General features: G+C 30.6%; 1 pseudogene; it reads left to right on the forward strand.

Annotated features, from left to right (window-relative positions):
- The first annotated feature begins 8,519 nt into the window (after window positions 1-8,519).
- Window positions 8,520-10,610, forward strand: LOC111908660 (ACT domain-containing protein ACR9-like; annotated as a pseudogene).
- Window positions 10,611-21,984: the final 11,374 nt, after the last annotated feature.

Below are 21,984 nucleotides of genomic sequence, written 5' to 3' on the forward strand. Positions count from 1 at the left end.
TCAAACTAAGTAACAAACGGGTAACTAAACTTTACTTTTATGAAAATATGGGATTTTCTTGGGTTCTTAACTTTTTCAGAAAACCGGAAGAAAACTTGTTCATTTTCATAAAACGAAACCGCTTATGAACTCACCAGCTTTATGCTGATTTTTAAACTGCTTGTATTCTCAGGTCCACATTAGACAGGTACCCGCGATCTTTTGGAGAAGACAGAGCTTAGAAGTCACGTCTTTACTTTTGTTCATATATACTTTTGCATAACACTTGTACAACTTTACTATCAAACAAATGTAAACTTTCATATGTAATATAATGGTTGTTTACTTTTCTTACTATGTACATTGGTTATGATATTCAACATGAAGTCACCTCCGCCTCGGAACGTTTCCGCCCTGGGTTTCGGGGTGTGACACGCTATCAGTTCCACACTCTCGCACCCTTCAACTAATTCAACCTGAAACCTTAGTCTCACCTACTCCGTCACCGCCTTCCTCGACCACCACTGCACTAGCCACCGTCACTGCCATCTACCATCAGCCTTTGCATATTTAACCTTGAGTAAACCTATATCTAAACATTCCCTTCTCCTACTCTTAGGCATAAATATCACGAGCCCCTCTTCTCGCTTATATGTTCTCTTTGGTTAATCTCACATAGTTTTAAATATATTTGTACATCGATATTATTTGTGTTTGTTGTTCATGTAGATTGGGTTTGATTTCGTTTCTCTGGGAAAATTTATACCAGAGCTAACACAAATATCGATTTTTGAAATCATCTATTGGTGTTGTTTAACAACTCAAAAAGTCAAGGAATTGAGTTGAGTTCTTATCCGACTGTGATTTAATGGGTTGATAGTTGAATACCAAACTCCCTTTATTCTTAGCCCCTATTTCTACCATCTCCTCCTGTATTTTATTATGACGTGCTCCTCTAGTTCCACAAAGCCGATCGCGCTTCACCACCACTCCAAAACCGTAGATGTGTATATATTCTCATTCAGTTTAGGTTAACCATGGTTACATTGTCAATTCTGGTATCGTTGATCAAGGTTGTGTTTTGTGATTTCGCTCCATTCCACTCAACCTCACTTGAAATCTTCCTACTCTAAGAATAAGTTAAGGTACACAATGCTACTCCTTTACTTCTTCTTTCTGATTTTGTGATTTTTCGAGACGAACATGAACCGATTTTTTAGTGTTTCTTGAAGATTGTTTTTTTCTTTTCTATACTTTTACGTGGTGGTGTTCTGAAGGAACTAAAGGATTTATAGATTTGGTTCTTCAACTACAAAGAACGTGATCGTTTCTACCTCCTATAACCACCAAATTAATGTATCTTTTTCTCCGATACGACATCTCCCTTCTGATTTACTGAATTTTACTCACAAATACTCACATTGATTACTTTCCAATGAACATGTGCCATTCTTGGATCTTGCTGCTGCCGAAGCTTTTTTACTTGTACAAGATATGTGATGAATCTTTGTTTATATGATGTTAGAAGGTTTATAATGCTACTGAGAAACTCTATGCTACTAAATCAGAAGTTTCAGCATAATAATGGTTTAGAAACTTCAATTTTCTCAATGGTTTGGAACTAGGTGTTAGATAAATATGTTTTGACAATTTGGATTTGTTATTTCAATCTTTCCTGCCCAACAACCCTTTGACACCTGTCGCTGATGTCCAGTTTTGGTGGACCAGTTGGTGGTGCATCAGGTAGCAAGTTGATGGAATACTAATATACCCAAAGAGGTGAATCTATCATTTTATTTTTTATGAAATGGGCAGATGATATGTTTCCTATTAAGGAATAGGAAATGGAAAGCTTGGTTGAATGGGGATTCGGTTTGACATAGGCATCAATAGATTGTCTACCGGTTATATGATTGGTGTTGTTAATAGGGTCGAAAATTTCTGACAAAAATTGATTGGACAGTTGAGGGATTTTTTTAACAGTGGGTTGTTTGTGATGGGGAAGGGATTTCACGAGATCATGAAATTGGTGTTGAGTTGTAGTATGACACAATGGAGTTGATATATAAATGCACACCAATACAACCACGAGCTTCACCACCAGTAACATCCATATATATATATATATATATATATATATATATATATATATATATATATATATATATATATATATATATATATATATTATCATCTTATATAGTGTCCTGTCTAGAAAGAGGTAGTTGTCTTTCAAGCTATGTATGTATCATAAACCAGGTCATATGATCATATCTCTTGCTACAATTTATGAAGAAAAAGCTTTGACATCCTCCTTTCATTTATCTTATTAATTATTACATTTTACTTGCAAAAAATTGTAACCAGATTTGTGTGTACTTCTAGATGGCGACAATGATTGGTGTAACATAGGTGGTCTTAGATTCGGTTTAGTCTACAAACCTGTTCTTATTCTGAAGATTGGTTGTATTTTTTTCCTATACAAACAATTCACATAGTATTTTATTCATTATGAAGGTTAATGGTATTTTTTTATGTGGTAAATTACGAAATTCCAACGGCTGTAAATTTGAATGAAAGGTTTTTTGGGAGGAATGTAATGCTACCTCTTCAATCATTTGTGTTCACTTTTCCATGATACATTAAACCATACATGTTAAAAAGATGACATACTTAAATACATTGCATACTTTATGTATCAATGGAGAACATAAAATCAAATGTTTATGCAAGCTTTTCCTAGTAAAATTAAATGGTATGTGATTCCCTTCAATGGTCACAATCTTTATGTACAAAAGTGATTAATATCATTATTATGTAGTCACCACTTTGGGATATTTGGGAATTTTAGTTCAAAAACAAAATGTTGACCTTTTGTAGTGTAAGCAATTATTGATCTCAAGGACAATTTAAATGACTGGGACAGCAAAGTGGGTGATTGTAAACATAGAATTAATAAGGAAAGGTTATTTTTGGTTCAATGTTCAATGAAGTTGTTTTCGTTTCACAGATAGAAATGTTACTTCAAGCTTCAAACAAAAAATGGTTACAAGATGTACATATATTGGTTTTAAGTTATTGGAAGAGTTGGTGTTAAGCATCGACATGTACATGATCTGAAGTACAAAAAAGCATGGTTCAATTACTTTGTTAGATTAAGTAGAAGTAGAATTCAGCCAATGTTATGTGGGGAAAAACTCACGTGACTAGCGTGACATAGGAATGAATTAATTTATATTATAAAAAGCATGGTGATTGTTATCTTCACTTTCAAATAACCAAGGGATAAAATGTGGAAATGAAAAGCTATTCAATATGAAAATTAGGCACTTGATCTTAGATTTGTTTTGTGGGTTAAAATCACTTACTTTATCTGTTATACGTCTTGGATCTGTTATAAACTTGGTTTTAGCTCTGAAGTTACAAAAGAAATCCAATCATACATCATTTAATCCAATTTTGTTTTATTATAAGTGGTTACAAAAGATGTTTTCATATTGAAGTATTTTATATAAATTGAGTACAAAAAAACAAATAAATTAGTATAAAATATTATTAAATTATATGCTTGAAAAATATTTTGTAAATGTTACTATAAAAAAAATTATATGTTCACATAGAAGGTTTTTTATTAGTGTTTATCACAGTAGTTGTTGGAATGTTGTATTTTAGATTTTATAACGGAAACAAAATAATCATTATAAAACAAATAGCTTATCTACAAAAATGAATACTTAGAACTAGATTTCTAAACTATTATAAATTTATAAGTTCGTACACGACACAAATTTCTCACCAACGTGAAAATGAATTTATCACTATTTATGTACATTGAATGTTATTATATAATAAATTGCGACCCTTACATGGATCCCTTTAATATTATTATGTTATTCCACGAGTTAAAATTAAAATATGGTCATAGACAAAAATAATACGATTATTTAACTTATTATTAGGTTGCGCTATTGACGATTAGATTGTTATTAGCAATTGATTGTGATTTTTTTAAAATGATATATAAATTATATTTACAAAGATGCCTAATAGTCTTTAGTTTCATTCTTTTTCTTATTCAATATCATTAAAATAAAATAAATAGCAGTTAAAAGGAAAATAAATATTTATAAGAACTTTAAATTTAATATAAAATTGAATTTTTAACTATGGTTCATAGGTGAATGGATTACTGAGATACTATTTCTTTATACCATTTAGATATAAAGTTCATAATTCTTTGAAGCTATATTTGATTGCATTTCCCAAGTCAGTTTGTGTCGATGTATCCTAAGTTATAAAGGGAAGGGGTATCAAAATGCCTTGCACACTAAAATTTTATTTCCTTACTTGTTGTGAGGGTTACAACTATTATTTTGATATGACTGATCCATGATTTATTAAAACTCACATTAGTTGTTATATTTTTGAAAATCACTATTTTTTGCTTACCTCACGTCCCACCCCACACTTAGACTCTTAAAAATAACACAAGGTATCACTAAACCATCGATGGAGTTTTTTTTATTGCATGATGGTGTCAAACAAAAAATATACAATGAATATCACCGAGTGGTTTATGGACAAAATAGTGATGCAAAATAAGAAGATAATGACTATCAAGTTCATAGCCATTTTCAACGGTTAAAGCTGTTGATTTTATTGATTTTATTTAAGTCATCAAAGGAAGGAAGTTTGGATAGCTATTATGATTCAAAGCAGTTAAATTTACTCTACAATCAATAATTCTAGAAGTTTGATTGTTTGGATGATTTTTTTTATTTTTCTAATCGTATAATTTTATACATTTGAATTAATTGTCTCTACAAACTAATTTATGAAAAAACCATTCGCACCTGTTACTTGGCGCAGGTATATATATATATATATATATATATATATATATATATATATATATATATATATATATATATATATATATATATATATAAGATCTCGAAGCATTATTAAGATGCAATTTGCAAAAGTGCGATTATATATATATATATATATATATATATATATATATATATATATATATATATATATATATATATATATATATATATATAATTACAATTAATTAATTGTAAGGTTATTAAAGAGTAATTATGACATTTTATTAAATGAGATAAAAGAGAAGTAACTATATTTTCGGAAACCAAGTCAAATATATTAATAAAATCCAAATTATTATTTTTAAAACCAAATCATAGAAAATCACGTATTGAAAATTTTGCAATATTTTTTTAAACGATAATCACATAAAACGAAATAGATTCATTCTTTAAGAATTACTTAGTTTCATAACATATTTCTTTTTATAAAAATTAGACAATTTCACTGTTAGTTTTACAAAATATTAACAAAATGTTTTTATAGACTGTTCAAAAAGTACAAAATTAAAGAATCGGACGATTTGAATCTTTAAAAATCAAGAATTTATTTGAAACTTATTTCATTCTTTAAGAATGCATTGACTAATAAATATTTTTGAACCACTGTCATAAAACTAGTGAAATATGTGAAAAAAATTTCATTCTTTAAGAATGATCCATTAATACTTTATAATATATTTTTTTGAAGTAAATGTAATATTCTTTTTACACAGATTCATCAAAACTATAGACCAACTGAAAATTGTTGAAGAATAAGAAAATATTATTTTTATACATAAAAATATGTTACAGTGTGTAACATAATCTTGAAGAATATGCAATAAACTAATATATTCTTTGTATGAATTCTAAAAGAATGATCATTCGATTTGGCACTACATCTGAGTTTTAGTCACCAACTTTCTTGATACGTTTATTATATTAAAGAATTCAATTTAAACTACTTACCAAAATATAATAGCGAAGTTAAATGAAATGAGTTATAATAATTATAAGATTATAACTGAAAATGCATTTATTGATTTATATGTTAATTACTATCATATATTTATTAAATGATTGGTCAAAAATTGGTTATACAATCACACAATATATAATGTTTATATATGAACCTAACTCTCTCTCTCTCTCTCTCTTTGTATGTGTATGTGTGTCTATATATATATATATATATATATATATATATATATATATATATATATATATATATATATATATATATATATATGGGACGGCTCACTTGAGATTAAAAAAGTAGAGATCTTGAGACTCAACCTTAACCACATATATTTAATTTGTCTCTTTAACACTTCAGTGTACCGACATCGACATGATATACCTAATCATAAATTATTATATGTTAGAGAGCTGTACTCTATATGATTATGCATGTTTATATGTATATGCCTAACCATAAATGATTATACATATATGTTTGTTCATAAACTGAGTAATCATAATTTATTATGACAGCTGGTGGCAGAAGAGGCCGTGGTGATAAAGGTGGTGGTGGTATAAGTGTCGGGTGTGACAGTGGTGTGGTCAACTGGTGTCAGAGGTGGTGGTAGTGGTAGTGGCGGTGGCAGTTGTGTTGGTGGAGGAGAAAGGGACGGGTGAGGCTATATAATCATTTATGATTATAAAAGACATGTCGTGTCGGTACGCCGGAGGGTTAGAGCGGTAGATGTGAAATATATGGCTGGGGTTGAATCTCAAGATCTCTATTTTATTTTTAATCTTAACGGAACCTACCTACCTACCTACCTACCTATATATATATATATATATATATATATATATATATATATATATATATATATATATATATATATATATAGGTAGGTAGGTAGGTAGGTTCCGTTGAGATTAAATATATATATATATATATATATATATATATATATATATATATATATATATATATATATATATATATATATATATATATATATATATATATATATATATATATAAGGTCCAGTTCCAATGAGGACTCAAAAAATGGTGATGAATGCGAGGACAATTCTATACCACCCATATCGTCAACACCACAAACGTCCAACCCAAAATTTTCGCCGTGGTGTGTTCGCATTCACCCACATCCGTGGTAGCTAATAGAGACTCGATGGTTTAATCACGTACCGCGAACGTTCATGGAACGTCATTTAAATGAGTTTTATTAATTATTTTTGTTTATTTACATTTATTTTTATTTTTTTTATTTCTTGCTAAAAAAATTAATAGATATATGCTTGGTTTTGATGTTTTAAATTTTTTTTAACATCTTTGTTTCTTTTTAAAAGTTATTCTGTTTTTTTTTCATTTTTTAATATCTTTAGTACATACTTGAAGGCAATAGTATTTTTCTTTGTTTTTGTTTATATATATATATATATATATATATATATATATATATATATATATATATATATATATATATATATATATATATATATATAGCTATCTATATATATATATATATATATATATATATATATAGATATATATAGATAGATAGATAGAGAGAGAGAGAGAGAGAGAGTTTTTAAACTAAATATCGGTCTGAATTTTTAATGTTTAACAATTATAAAATTTTTAATAAGAAGAATATTAAGGATCATAATATTTTTCATTCATACTTTTTTTAATCATATTATTTTTGGTTTATAAAGTTTTGAATCAACTTATTTTGAATAGTAGTATTTTGAATCATATGATATCGGATCAATAAGATTTTCAATTAAATATAATTTTTTTTTCAAAAAAAATTATGGATCATTTTATATTTTGAATCATATAATTTTGAATCATAAAAGATATAATTAGGGATTGTAAAATATTTTAGTCTAAATATTTTTAGATCATAACAAATTAAGGATCATAAACAAGTTGAGTTAAAAGTTTTTGTTTAATCATCACATTTTGGATCATATTATGTTCAATAGTTTTTTAAAAACTGACATTTCTTAAAATTAAAATAAATACTTCAAAAACTTATTTTTTGAAAAATTATTTTTACAAATCCACTAGTATATTGAGTAGAAGTATCCCTTAATCTTTTATGATTTTTGGAAAAAAAAATATGTGTTTTATTATATATATATATATATATATATATATATATATATATATATATATATATATATATATATATATATATATATAGGTAGGTTCAAGTATTCTAACTAATTATTGGGTGGATGTAGGAATGATTGTAGACCAATCATTTCAAAAGGATAATTATGTAATCTTACATTTAATTAATTATGGTAAATATATAAGTCAATTAATATCCCATTAATTTAAGCATATTAGTTTTAAAACCCTATATTCCATTGAACTTTTCACCGGATATCTTCATCACGTTCATCATCATCTGCCCACACCTTCGCCATCTATTTCATCCTAGCGTCTCCCACCGCTATCACATGATGTTAGTGGTTCATCTCGTCTGCACGGTCGCCGCTTCAAATACTTTAATTCGGAGTCTATGTTACCTATGGAGGTCAGAATTTTAAGTTACTTTCTTTCTCCCAAATTCTCGCTGGTAAGATTTAAGTTCATGTTCTGTCAAATTTAGTTAAAATGGATTTATCATGGATGCTTTATTGTGTTGAAATCATTTTCTCCTAAACTCTATGTTACGTAATCTTATGGGTAGTTCCATGCCCATTCTTGATGAGGGTCAACTGGGAAAGATAAAAATCGGCTTTTATCTTGTTGCCCTTCAAGTTTACCTACAATTTATCTCAATCACTTCTCTGATTCTGATTATTCCAAATCCCCTTCACTCTATCTCTTGAAAGTTTTCTCCCTAGCTAAATCGAAAAGGGTTGATGCATGGTAAGATTTCTCGTATTTTCATGTTCTTATCTTGCAAGTATTTTCATGTTCTTATTTTGACCCAATTAAATCTTTTATTGTAGATGTGATGAAAGTACCGTGTGAGCTTGATCTAACAATTTAGAGAGTTAAAGTGACAACCGCATATGGAAAACATCTATACTTTTTCTTTATTACAGATGGCAAGTAAGCCTCTTTCGTGTTTTTTACAATGACCTGAGGTGACATATTAGTGAATTAATAAATTTTTATGTAAGGAGTTGCTTCACACGAAGATACTATGTGAGGAAACATGTGAACATCTAAGTGTCGTGTTAGGAGGATGTTCTATCACATGTGAGCTTGAGGTATGAGGAGAAGAGTATGATATCGAACTAGGACATTTGTGTGTTTCAGAACCAGTTGCTCAAGAATTTTTCAGAGGATGCGATGTTGAGGTTGATCCTTGTGTATGGCATTTTCAAGATCTCCAAGGATTTCAATATCCATGTATGTATATACACTTTTTCTTTACAAATAATTAAACATATTTAATTAATTGGGAATCTTTTTTTATTGAATTGGGTGTTTTTATATAGATTGTGCATGGAAGAATATGGAGTAGTCATAAAGGGTACAGGAGTTTGGATCTGTTTATTCGAAAAGAAGATATGAAAAAGCTTAGCCAGGCTGTATTATGTTGTAGACTAAAGGAGGAGATGCTGAATCCATTAAGGGTTATTATTACAAATCCTAGCCTTGATACGGAAGTTGTGGTTGCTAATCGTGTCGAGTTATCTATATATGAGGTTGGTGTGTGTGTATGGAAGATTTAGTACAAGCATGTGTGGCATAATGAGGATTGCTTATGCTCAGGTAAGTTTGATTACTCCCTTTATTTTTATTCTTTTTAATTATTAAACTAAGTCCCTTTTCGTTAAAATTGTTTTTTGCTTCTCACTTTGTTGGAATCAATGTTGCTTTCCCTTTTCTCCATTTACTTTTATCTTGAAAAAGTTTTTTTTTAATAATAAGTAGAATTTGAGTAAGCATAATGTTTTATGTTTATTTGACCATATGTGAAACAAGTATGTAACCAAGCAAGAATATACTATATGTAATTGTATATTCCAGTAGAATAATTAATATCTTGTGTTTGTTTGTTATTAGTGAGTGTAACATTATCATAGAATAGTACATAAACTTTTTTATTTTGTAAGAATGTAATCAAAATTTTGAACTTGTACCAAAAAAAAATTATTCTTCAACAAGTTCGTTCAATTAAAATATATATTCTGTCAGAATATGTATTCTTTTATGGTTCAAGAATATTTGTTGTTTTTCAATATGTTGAAAAATAGATTATGTTAGAATGACAGAATTAGGAGAATTATAATCCCTAAAATCAGATTTTTAAAATAAATAAAAACTATTATCCCTTAAAATCCACAATTTTCCTTTTTTATATGTGGATTAATTGACTAAACTATCATTATAATGTGATTTATGTGATTATTCTTTTTTCTTTAAGTTAATAATATACATAAACCACTTTCTTAAATTAATAAAAATGATTGGTCCACAATCATTTCTACATCCACATAAGAATTAGTTAGAATACAATAACCTAAGCAATCAGATTTTAGTAATCTTATTATTAGTTAATTATAGTAAAATAGATATATAATTGGAATTAGCTGTATTCCTAGATTCAAAACCCTAAATTGAAGCCAATATCGTTTTTTCCTTCTTCAGTTCTCAAATCCGATCGACACCTCCCAAAATTACACCTCCTCTTCTTTGCGTCTCCTCCCTCCGGTCGACAGAAGCCAAATGATTGCAGCTCTATTCTCTATTCTCCAATCGATCGATGAAATTAACAGCTCCTTAATCTTGTTAATTGATCGGACATAATGGTCTCCCTTTTCCTCCTCTATTTCTGATTCGAATAGAGGAGCCGGAGCCAATGACTCTAAAATCTCTGGTAGATGGAAAGACTAAGGATAACCTATTTTCTCGACTTCAACATCTGATGCAACTCCTGGATCGATTTATCGCTTGTCGCCCTACAGGTTGCGTAATAATTATATTATTTCTTCTCCTCCTCCATATTAATCAGCGTTCACCATGACAGAAAACTTATTCTGCGAATGTTGAATCGTTCAGGTCCGGCGAGGAATCACAAGATTGTGATGGTGGCTTAGTACCTGATTGTGAAACAGAGCATCTATATGTATTACAACATGATCGATGCCCTGAGTATTTTGATAGGTCAGTTTAGAGAGACTAAGATTTTAGATTCCGTCAAGGTTTACGAGTTTTTGAGACGAGTAAGAAAGCAGTTCGACGAGCTTGACAACTTTTACGATTATTGCAAATCTATCGGCCTTGCAAAGACTCTCTTTAGCTGCTCTAAATGCCTTTACTTCTTCTTATATGATAAAAATCAATTTGTTTCTGTAGATGATTAAATGGATGATATTGGTGCGATTCCAATTCTTTTGGAATGGAATCACGAGTTCCATTATGTTGGAATGAAATCATGAATTCTAATTCTATTGTAATTATTCACAATTGTTACCTATACTCTATAAGAAATAATTTATTTTTTGCTTTTATTCTACAATTGATTGTTCAAGAATTTGTTGTTCTGCAAGAAGTTTTTAAAGTCATGATCAAGAAATAGTTTCAAGAATATTTTTATATTTATAGTTCAAGAATATTTTTATTTTTAGATATACTTATAAACATATTCTGTCAGAATCTCCGAATTAAAAGAATTAAAATTCGTAAAATCGTGTTTTAAAATTAATAGAATCTATGATCCCTTAAAATATGTAATTTTCCTTTATTAAATGTATATTAATTGACTAAAGTACCCTTGTAATTAAATTAGATGATATTTTTCAATTATTTTTAATTCAATAATATGTATTAATCACTTTTTTAAAATAAGTAAATTGATTGGCCCACATTTATGCATAGAATAACACAGTAATTAATTTGAATAGAATAACCTAGGCCTCTATATATATATATATATATATATATATATATATATATATATATATATATATATATATATATATATATATATATATATATATATATATATATATATATATATGGGTCCTGGTATTCGGCCTCCCCCTATAAACCTATATCACATACTTTTTGTTTTTCCAATTCCTCAGTCCTTTCTTTTTTTCTTTTTTTCTTTTACATATTTTACACTTATGACCCCTTTACTTTTGGAAATTTTCAATTTATATATAATTATTAACAATATTTTCATTATTCTTTTATAACACATTTAAAGTATTTTAGTTTTTGATACAAAACAATAACTCAAAATTTAAATAGTCTTATTAATTTATTGTATTTAGTTGAAAGATTTTATAAATTAGTTTTTATACATTTATTTTTGTATAATAATTTATTACTTTTTACAACTTGAAAATTTTAAAACTATAATTACAATGTTGATTAATTATTTATAATTGTTTTTTATTTATAATAATATTTATTAAAAAATATACTTATCTAATTATATATTTAAAAATGTTATATATATATATATATATATATATATATATATATATATATATATATGTATATATATAATATCAAATGTCAAATCATAGGAAGGGGATAAAAAAAAGAGAAGAAGGGGGGCTATTTACTTGTTCCATATGTATATATATATATATATATATATATATATATATATATATATATATATATATATATATATATATATATATATAGGGAAAAAGGAATATACATTACAGCCCTACCTAAGCTTAGGTACTAAACCTCTTGAAAATACATAGTTTTACTATATAAAGATTACGGTTAATGGATTCACGATTAATACTTCAAGATGTAAATTCAAGATCGACACAATAGGGATTAGAGTTTAGGGTTTAGGGTTTAGGGTTTAGGTTTATGTTTAGGGTTTAGGGTTTAGGGTTTAGGGTTAAGGTTTAGTGTTTAGTGTTTAGGGTTTAGGGTTAGGGTTTAGGGTTTAGGGTTTAGGGTTTAGTGTTTAGATTTAGGGTTTAGGGTTTAGATTTAGTGTTTAAGGTTTAAATTTAGGGTTTAGGTTTAGGTTTAGGGTTTAGTAATGTTCACTTGGATGAAGTAATAAACGATAATTGAGGAAAGAAAACGGAGATGATAGAACGGTAATGAAAGAAAGAAATGTTATGGAGAATGATATATTTACCAAGTGAAACCAAACTAGGTATATTTAGCATGTTAAAACGACATATTTTAGAGGTTTAGTACCTAAGCTTAGGTGGGGCTGTAATGTATATTCCCTATCCCCATATATATATATATATATATATATATATATATATATATATATATATATATATATATATATATATATATATATATATATATATATTAGTGGCTAGCTAGCGATATCAGGTATTGTCTTCCTTTCTTGAGGCTGAGGGTTGAAATCTAGTTCGGAACATAGATGGTATCAGGAGTGTGTTAGATTTGTCGTTCCAAAAAGAAAAAAAAATATAGGTATTCGTGTCTTGAATCAAAAGCATAGAGGGGCAAAATAGTCACAACACAAAACAAAACCTCAATCGATAAACCGTCAAGAAAATCCTTGATTCGTGTCAATTACGTTGAAGTTCTTCATAGTTGTTCATATTTCACCGTGTTAATCTTCTATCATGTACGTAAATGATGCAATAAAAATAGCTGTAAGGTTATTTTCATTTGTTTTTTTGGTAACAATTGATCAAAAGCACTAATTTTGTTTAAGATATTAAAAATAAAAATATGCTTAAATTTGTTCACGGACTTTTGCATCTGAGATTTTCATGTACAAAATCTTCCAAAAGCTATAAAATATCATATGATTTTTGGGTAAATAGCACAAAAGATATTATGTTTACACCAAAATTCTAATTTGATATTACGTTTTTTTTTGTCTCAAATTTGACAATGTGTTTTCAAATTTTTTACAATATTGACCAATTGACCAATAAACCCGGTTACCTGCTGACGTGGTATGATTGCTTACGTGGTATGATGACATGACATGTTAACATGATATGCTGACATGTCAAAATTGAATTTTTTTTCCACAAAAGAAACTAATTTTTTTTTATTATTTTGATACTAAGTTTATTTTTTTTTTGCTTTCAATTTTGACATTTTGTTTTTTGTTCCAAATCGATTTTTTTTTCCAATTTTGTTCATTGTTGACAACTTTCCACTTGAAACTATATAAATATTTTTTAATACATTTTAAACAGTATAAATATATTTTCCCCACGTTAAAAACCATATTTTTATATAAATACAATGGTTTTTTATTCAAACCATAATTTTCTATATAAATATATATTAGTTATATAAAAACCGTATTTTATATTAAATATGTAACATTAAAATGAGTTTGGAGGTTTGAAGGCGTGTAATCAATCAAGATACAAATGTCAAGTTTGCAACTCGTGAAATTTTATATCTTATTTGGCGCTTATGGTTAGTTTGGTTCTAAATGATATAACTAATGCTTTGAACGTAAAAAAAATAAAAAAAATCTTGTATTTAAAGAAAAATGTGGATTTTAAACTAAAAAAATATATTTATACAGTTTAAAATGTAATAAAAAAATATATTTATACTGTTTCAAATGGAAAATTGTCAAAATTAGAAAAATAATGTTCGATTTGTAACAAAAAAAACAGTGTATGAAAATTGAAAGAAAAAAAAATTAAACTTAGTGTCAATATTGAAAAAAGTGAAAACTTAATGTTTTTTGTGGGAAAAAAAATTCAATTTTGACATGTCAGCATGTCATGTCATCATGCCTCGTCACCAGATAACCGGGTCGACCGGTCAAGTGGTTACAATTGTAAAAAATTAGAAAATAAGGTGTTAAATTTGAGACAAAAAACCATAGCATGAAATTAAAATTTTAGTCTAAACTTAATGTTTTTTAAGCTATTTACCCTATGATTTTTATGGTTCTAAGTTATACTCGGATAAATATTTTACAATGATATAAACATTCTAAAAAATTTAATTACCTTTTATACATAAGCGACAAATCTCAATAACAAAAAACCGTGTTGATAATGGTATATGGAGTAATTATAACTTAGGGTTCATATTTTTTGTAAATTAAAAAACTTAAAACATGTATTTGGGAACTTTGAAAACTCAATTTGTTGTAACAATCTGGGTAACTATCTTTTTTTTATACATATCTAAGTAACAAACTTGTTGGAAGTGTTCACATATGTCCATTATGACCTGCTATAGCAGGTTAAATCCTAGATGTGAACGCTTTCAACAAGTTTGTTACCTAAATGTGTATAAAAAAAATAGTTACCTAAATATGAACAAAACAAAAAATAAAAATTAAATTACACGAATGGTCCTTGTGGTTTGGGGGAATTTGTGTTTTTGGTTGCTAACTTATCTTTTTAACTTAGATGATCCCTACTGTTTATTTTTATTGCGCGTTTGGTCTCTGTCTTACATAAAAAGACTATTGTGCCCTTATTAATTTATTTTTTTAATTAAATTTCTTATTTATGTATTTATTTTTTACATATTTAAAAAAATTAATAGACCACACATATTTGTATCTCCTCGGATGATCCATACTGTTTATTTTTAATTAATTTATTTTTTTTAACTCGGATGATCCCTACTGTTTATCTTTGTTACGCGTTTGGTCTCTGTCTTACCTAAAAATACTATTTTTCCCTTATTAATTTTTTTAATTAATTTTCTTATTTATGTATTTATTTTTTTTATAAAAAAAAATAATATACCCCACATATATGTATCTCCTCACCGTAAACCTGAAACCACATTTAAGAAATTTAATTTGGGTCTTATCGGTCACTATCTCATCTCTCATCCTCCCCATCTTCTATTTCTTTTCTATCTTTAGTAACATCGACGATTTCACTATCCTTCTTTTTTTTGGTACTTCAACTCTTGCGAACCAACAATATAACCTACTGTCTCTTCATCTTTAGTGGGTTGTGGTGTTGATTTGACAGAGTTGAATGACCGAAAAAAGAAGTGATGATCAAGACGTCGATATCACTAAAGATGAAAAATAAATAGAAGTTGAGAATGATGAAAGATGGGATGGTGAGGAGATACAAATATGTGAGGTCTACCAATTTTTCTTAAATATATAAAGCATAAGTACATAAATAAGAAAATTAATTAAAAAAATTAATAAGGGCACAATAGTCTCTTTAGGTAAGACAAAGACCAAGTTCGTAACAAAATTAAACAGTAGGGACCATCCGAGTTCAAAAATTAAATTAATTAAAAAATAAACAGTAGGGATCATCCAAGGAGATACAAATATGTGCGGTCTATTAATTTTTTTAAATATGTAAAAAATAAATACATAAATAAGAAAATTAATTAATAAGGGCACAATAGTCTTTTTAGGTAAGACAGGGACCAAACGCGTAACAAAAATAAATAGTAGGGACCATCCAAGTTAAAAAAGTAAGTTAGCGACCAAAAACACAAATTCCCCTAAACCACATGGACCATTCGTGTAATTTAATGTTTACTTTTCGTTTTGTTCATATTTGGGTAACTATTTTTTTTGTACACATCTAGGTAACGAACTTGTTGAAAGCGTTCACATCTAGGACTTAACCTGCTATAGCAGGTCATAATGGTCATATGTGAACACTTCCAACAAGTTTGTTACCTACATGTGTACAAAAAAAAGATAGTTACCAAGATGTAAACATACCGAAAAGTTAATTACCTTAGTAAGTCATATTCCCTACTATAGATATATCAAAACATTAGATATTTCTTTAGGTTTTATGTAATTATTAGAACTTAGGGTTTGCAATTTGTGTTTTTCTCTGTTAAATCAAAATTTATTGAAGTCTTTTGGTAACATCCTGTTTTAGGACGTTTCTTAATTTAGGGTTTGTGAACCTTAATTCGACCATGTAAGGTCTTGGGTTTCAAGGGAATGGAGTTTAGACTCTATTGGATGTTGATGGTGTTGGATAAGCAATTTAAACATTGGATTGTTCGTTGGAAGATGAGGTAAAAAGGGGAAAGGTAATGTTTCAAGCTTCTTGCATAAATTAAGGAGTTTAACTCGAGATGTTTTTTGTCATAAGTAACCAGATAGATTAATGGGGCTCGTCGATAACTTTCCATGGATATACATATCATCAAAAACAAAGTTGAAGAAGTTATGGTTGTTTGAAGTTGTAACATACCAAAAATTAAAAGGTAAACATTTCATTTTTAGTTTACCCAGAAACACCAATTATCCTTTTTTCCAATCATTCAAAAAATATTTCAGAATAAAAACAGTTATTTGAGTACAATCCTATAATCATATGGTTGCAGAAACATGGGTGTATGCGCTGCGATCATAGTCGGGCCCTTCCCTTTCGAACTGGAAGTACCTGAAACGATAACCAGAAGGAGCTCAACATGAGACAACGACGATGGGTCAAGCTACTCAATGATTACAAATGAGAAATTCGTTATCATCTGGGTAAAGCCAATGTAGTAGCAGACACCCTAAGCCGAAAAGAACATTCTGGTCGAAGATTCAAGTCACTAACAATGACTATCCACTCGCGTCTCTCCGCACAGATTAAGGAAGCTCAACTCGAAGTGTTGAAGCCTGAAAATGTGGCGGGAGAATCCCTGCGAGGAATGGATAAGAACTTGGAAGTCAAGGGTGATGGAGCCTTATATCTCATGGACCGAATCTGGACACCGTGATATGGTGGCTTCAGAGACTTGGTTATGAAGGAAGCCCACAACACTCGATACTCCGTTCACCCAGGATCAGATAAGATGTATTTGGATCTTAAAAAGTCATACTGGTGGCCTAACATGAAAGCAGAGATTGCTACCTTCATAAGTAAATGCCTTACTTGCGCCCAGGTCAAGGTCGAATACTAGAAGCCATCAGGTCTTCTACAGCAACCGGAGATACCGGAATGGAAATGGGAGCGGATCACTATGGATTTCATAACTAAGCTTCCTAAGACAACGGGTGGGCTTGATACCATATGGGTCATCGTCGACAGATTGACCAAGTCCGCACACTTCCTGCCCATCAAAGAAACAGACAAGATGGAGAAACTCACAAGGACATACATTAAGGAGATCGTACGACTGCATGGTGTCCCCATATCTATCATCTCCGATAGATATAGTAGGTTTACTTCAAGGTTCTGGCAATCACTGCAAAACGCATTAGGGACGAGACTGGACATGAGTGCAGCCTACCATCCGCAGACCGACGGATAAAGTGAGAGGACTATCCAAACCCTGGAAGTTATGCTGTGAGCCTGTCTGATCGACTTTGGTAAGGCATGGGATACCCACTTACCCCTTGTTGAGTTTTCCTACAACAACAGTTATCACACGAGCATCAAGGCAGCTCCATTCGAAGCTCTCTACGGCCGGAAGTGCAGATCCCCTCTATGTTGGGCAGAGGTGGGTGACACTCAATTAGCTAAAGTACGCGTTCCTGACAGCACTCTCATGGGTCCGGAGATAATTTGAGAAACGACCGAGAATATCGTACAAATACGTGAACGACTAAAAGCCGCTAGAGATCGACAGGAAAGCTACGCAGACAAACGAAGAAAACCCTTGGAATTCCAGGTAGGAGACCTAGTCCTTTTGAAAGTCTCTCCCTGGAAGGGCATGATATGCTTTGAAAAGCGTGGAAAGCTGAATCAAGATACATAGGGCCTTTCGAGATTCTCGTTAGAATCGTCCTCGTAGCTTACAAACTTAACCTACCCCACAAACTCAGTAACATACATCCTACCTTCCACGTCTCGAACTTGAAAAAGTGCCTATCCGACGAGACCCTCGTAATCCCACTAGACGAGATCGGGATCAATGAGAGCCTCAACTTCGTGGAAGAACCTGTGGAAATTATGGATCGGGAGGTCAAACGAACGAAGCTAAGCTGCATCCCAATTGTGAAGGTTCGATGGAACGCCAAACGAGGACCGGTGTTCACTTGGGAGCACGAGGATCAAATGAAACTCAAATATCCTCATCTCTTTGCATAGATGTATTGTAATAACTTAGCTACATGAATTCTAAATTTCGGGACGAAATTTCCTCTAACGGGGGGATGATGTGACAACCTGAAATTTATTCCGTCACCGTAACCCGTTTCCGTTAATAGAACTCATTCTAATTAAACTTTTCCGTTAACATTTGGGATCAGGAAAATTAAATTAGAACTTTTATTATGACTTCATAAGGGTCGGAACAAATTAGAAACACGTGAAACACCCTCAATATTCCCTTAAAAAGTTTTAGTTACAATCAAGTCAAATTACGACCATTTAATCGGGTACGACCATAAGCCCTGTTTAACGTCGGTATCGGGTAGATTTCCACCTGGCCACAAACTCAAACCCTATATAAGGGTTGAGTGGTCACCAACTTAAACTTTTTACCACTCTAGTAACTCTCTCTCTACTCTCTATCTTCAAGGCCCGATTCTTCCAAAAATCCACAAGTTTTCGCCCCCAAATTGTAAGTTCTCTTACCCTAGATTGTTCTAAAGCTCATTACATGTCTATATAGCATGAAAATCATCCAAGAAGGTCAAGAACAAGGAGTTTATGGCCCAAGAACCCTCTTAGGCCGTAAACCCCTAAAAGGGTGCCAAAATGCCCCCAAATCCCTTCCTTAGGCTTAGAGACTAACTTAGAACTTACCCTTGAAGTGTTTTAGACATTAAACATTAATTTTAGAGGCTTGAAAGAGGGTTTACAGCCCAGGAACACTCTTAGGCTGTAAAATCCCTCAAATGATGCAAATTGAGCCCTAAACCCCCTATTTAGCCTTAGACCTTCACTTAGAAACTTGTAGGAGTGAGCTAAGGACCACAAAAACGAAGGATAAGGGGTGTCCAAGGGTTTACGGCCGTAAACAATGGTGTTCACGACCGTAAACTCCCAAGGAGTGGTCCATGGACCGCAAACTCCAAGGGAGTGCCCCTTTTGAACCCTAAACACCCCTCAAGCCTTGGAATTGAGCTGAGAACCCTTCCTAGTGATACAAGAGACCTTAAGGCACACAAATACACTCCTCCCATGAGTTTACGGCCGTAAACTCATGGGGGAATTGGTCCCTCAACCGCAAACTCACCTAAGGTGAGTATTTGAAGAGTAAACTCCATAGTAAGGCCTTACACTCCTTCCTTGCAACCCAATAGCCTCCTAGCACTTGACCAAAGAGTTTTTCTTCTCATTAGGATGTCAGTACATGTTTAATTAGTGTTTTAATCACTAATTATATGTAAACATATGTCTTCATATGTTACTAGTGTTGGATTAGTGTCTAAGTCCATAACTATTTTGGTATGTACTTGACCCGATGGTGGATGGTCCTTTTGGGTTGCCTTCACCAAAGCAACTTGATTGGAGAAATAAATAGAGAGAGAGGTTATTATGATTTATTAGTATGTTATAAGAATAATATATTAAAGGAGAAATCATATTTGTTTAATTAATATTGGTCAATAATTAATTTTGTGATCAAGTGTAATTAATTAAACTAGAGGGGCTGAATTGTAATTATGTGATAGTTACAAAATAAGGTAAGGATTATCTTATATATATGGTGAACGAATTTGAGGTGTAAATCCCTTAGAATTCTACTAGGATAAGGATTTCTAGGACTTATCTTATGGTTGCTTGGTGGACAAGCAACTAGATAAGGATAAGGACTAAAACCCTAATCTTTACACTTATATAAACCCCCTAAGGCTCATGAATTCGTCTAAGCCTTCCCAAGAGGTCCTAAGGACAAATTCTAACCTCCCTCCTCTTTCTTTATACCTTCTCCACTTGCTCTTGGTGTTTGTAAGCCATTAGAGGAGTGACACTTGTGACTCTAAGCCTTCCAAGGTCAATTCAAGGAGGAATTGGATTGTTATTGCTATATAACAATCAAGGTATGTTCTTAAACCTAATTACATGTGAATTCTGATTTCCATATGCTAGAATTAGGGTTTATAGTCTTGGATTCAAAGTATGTACAATAGAGAAACCTAGATCCAAGCTTTAGGGTTTGTATGAGCATATAGGATGTCTTATGACCAAAACCCATCAACTAGGGTCATAAAGTGTGTTCAAGTCTTCACTTGACACCAAGCACTCATCCGACACTTCCACCCGATCCACTCGCTACAGGTGAGTTCATACCCCTTAATTAACCTTTCAAATGCTTTTAAATGTTCTAGGGGGGATACAAGTTGAATACAACAAGTTATAGTATCAAATTACATGTGATTTATAACTTGCAACCAATAAGGATTTTTCTATCTTTTAGCTGCTTGTCAACAAAACTGTTTTAAATAATTATCAAACGCATTTTCTATGTTAAATTGTTATTAAACTATTTTAAAAATGTTTTTAAACTTCTTTTCTTTTAACCTATATGTACACCAATATATTTATATAAGTAAGACTTGAAGGACTTAGGACTGATAGCTCGCCTTACTTCCTATTCTTGTTTGATTGTGGTTTTAGGGTATACTGTCATCTGTCCGACTGTCGTTGAATTATTAGTTATATATCATATATATTTGTGTTAGATATGAAAGTCTTCACCTTATTCAATACCTTTGTAAACCAAAGGCATGGAATCCCACACTCTATTTAACTATAATAGGTATACTTAAGACTACTGCTTATTACCCTTATCACTATGATACTCACTATAATTACTACTATTACAAGTTAATGCATGTTAAAGAGAACACTCTATATAATATACTAAAAGTTCACTATATTATAATACAAGAGAATACACTAATCCAGAATGTGACACACTATCCCTCTATACGGAACTCTACTACGCGAATACCATGTAACCAGAGCTTCCCGGAAGGAAAGCAACACTACATGTATAGATCTATACATGACGGTTACTATTACATCCAGATTGCTAACTACAGTCCGATCCGACTAGGCCCAGGGGTGACAAAACATCGCTACACTACATATGACCGGGAAGGTCATCGAACTCTATTATCACTCAGTTTGGTTACATGAGAAATCACATCCATATCCAAATTAACACACTAAGAATTAAAGGTTAAGCTAACTTCCCGAAGTAAATAAATATATATTACTAATTGAAGTTTGGAACACTACGACAGCCAGCCAGCAATATCTTTTCTCATCTACTATACTTGAATGAAATCTATTACCTTATTTTTATAACTGAAAGTTTCAATGGAATACTTTTA

The sequence above is a fragment of the Lactuca sativa genome, chromosome 5 (genome assembly GCF_002870075.4).
Source record: "Lactuca sativa cultivar Salinas chromosome 5, Lsat_Salinas_v11, whole genome shotgun sequence".
Taxonomy (NCBI): Eukaryota; Viridiplantae; Streptophyta; class Magnoliopsida; order Asterales; family Asteraceae; genus Lactuca; species Lactuca sativa.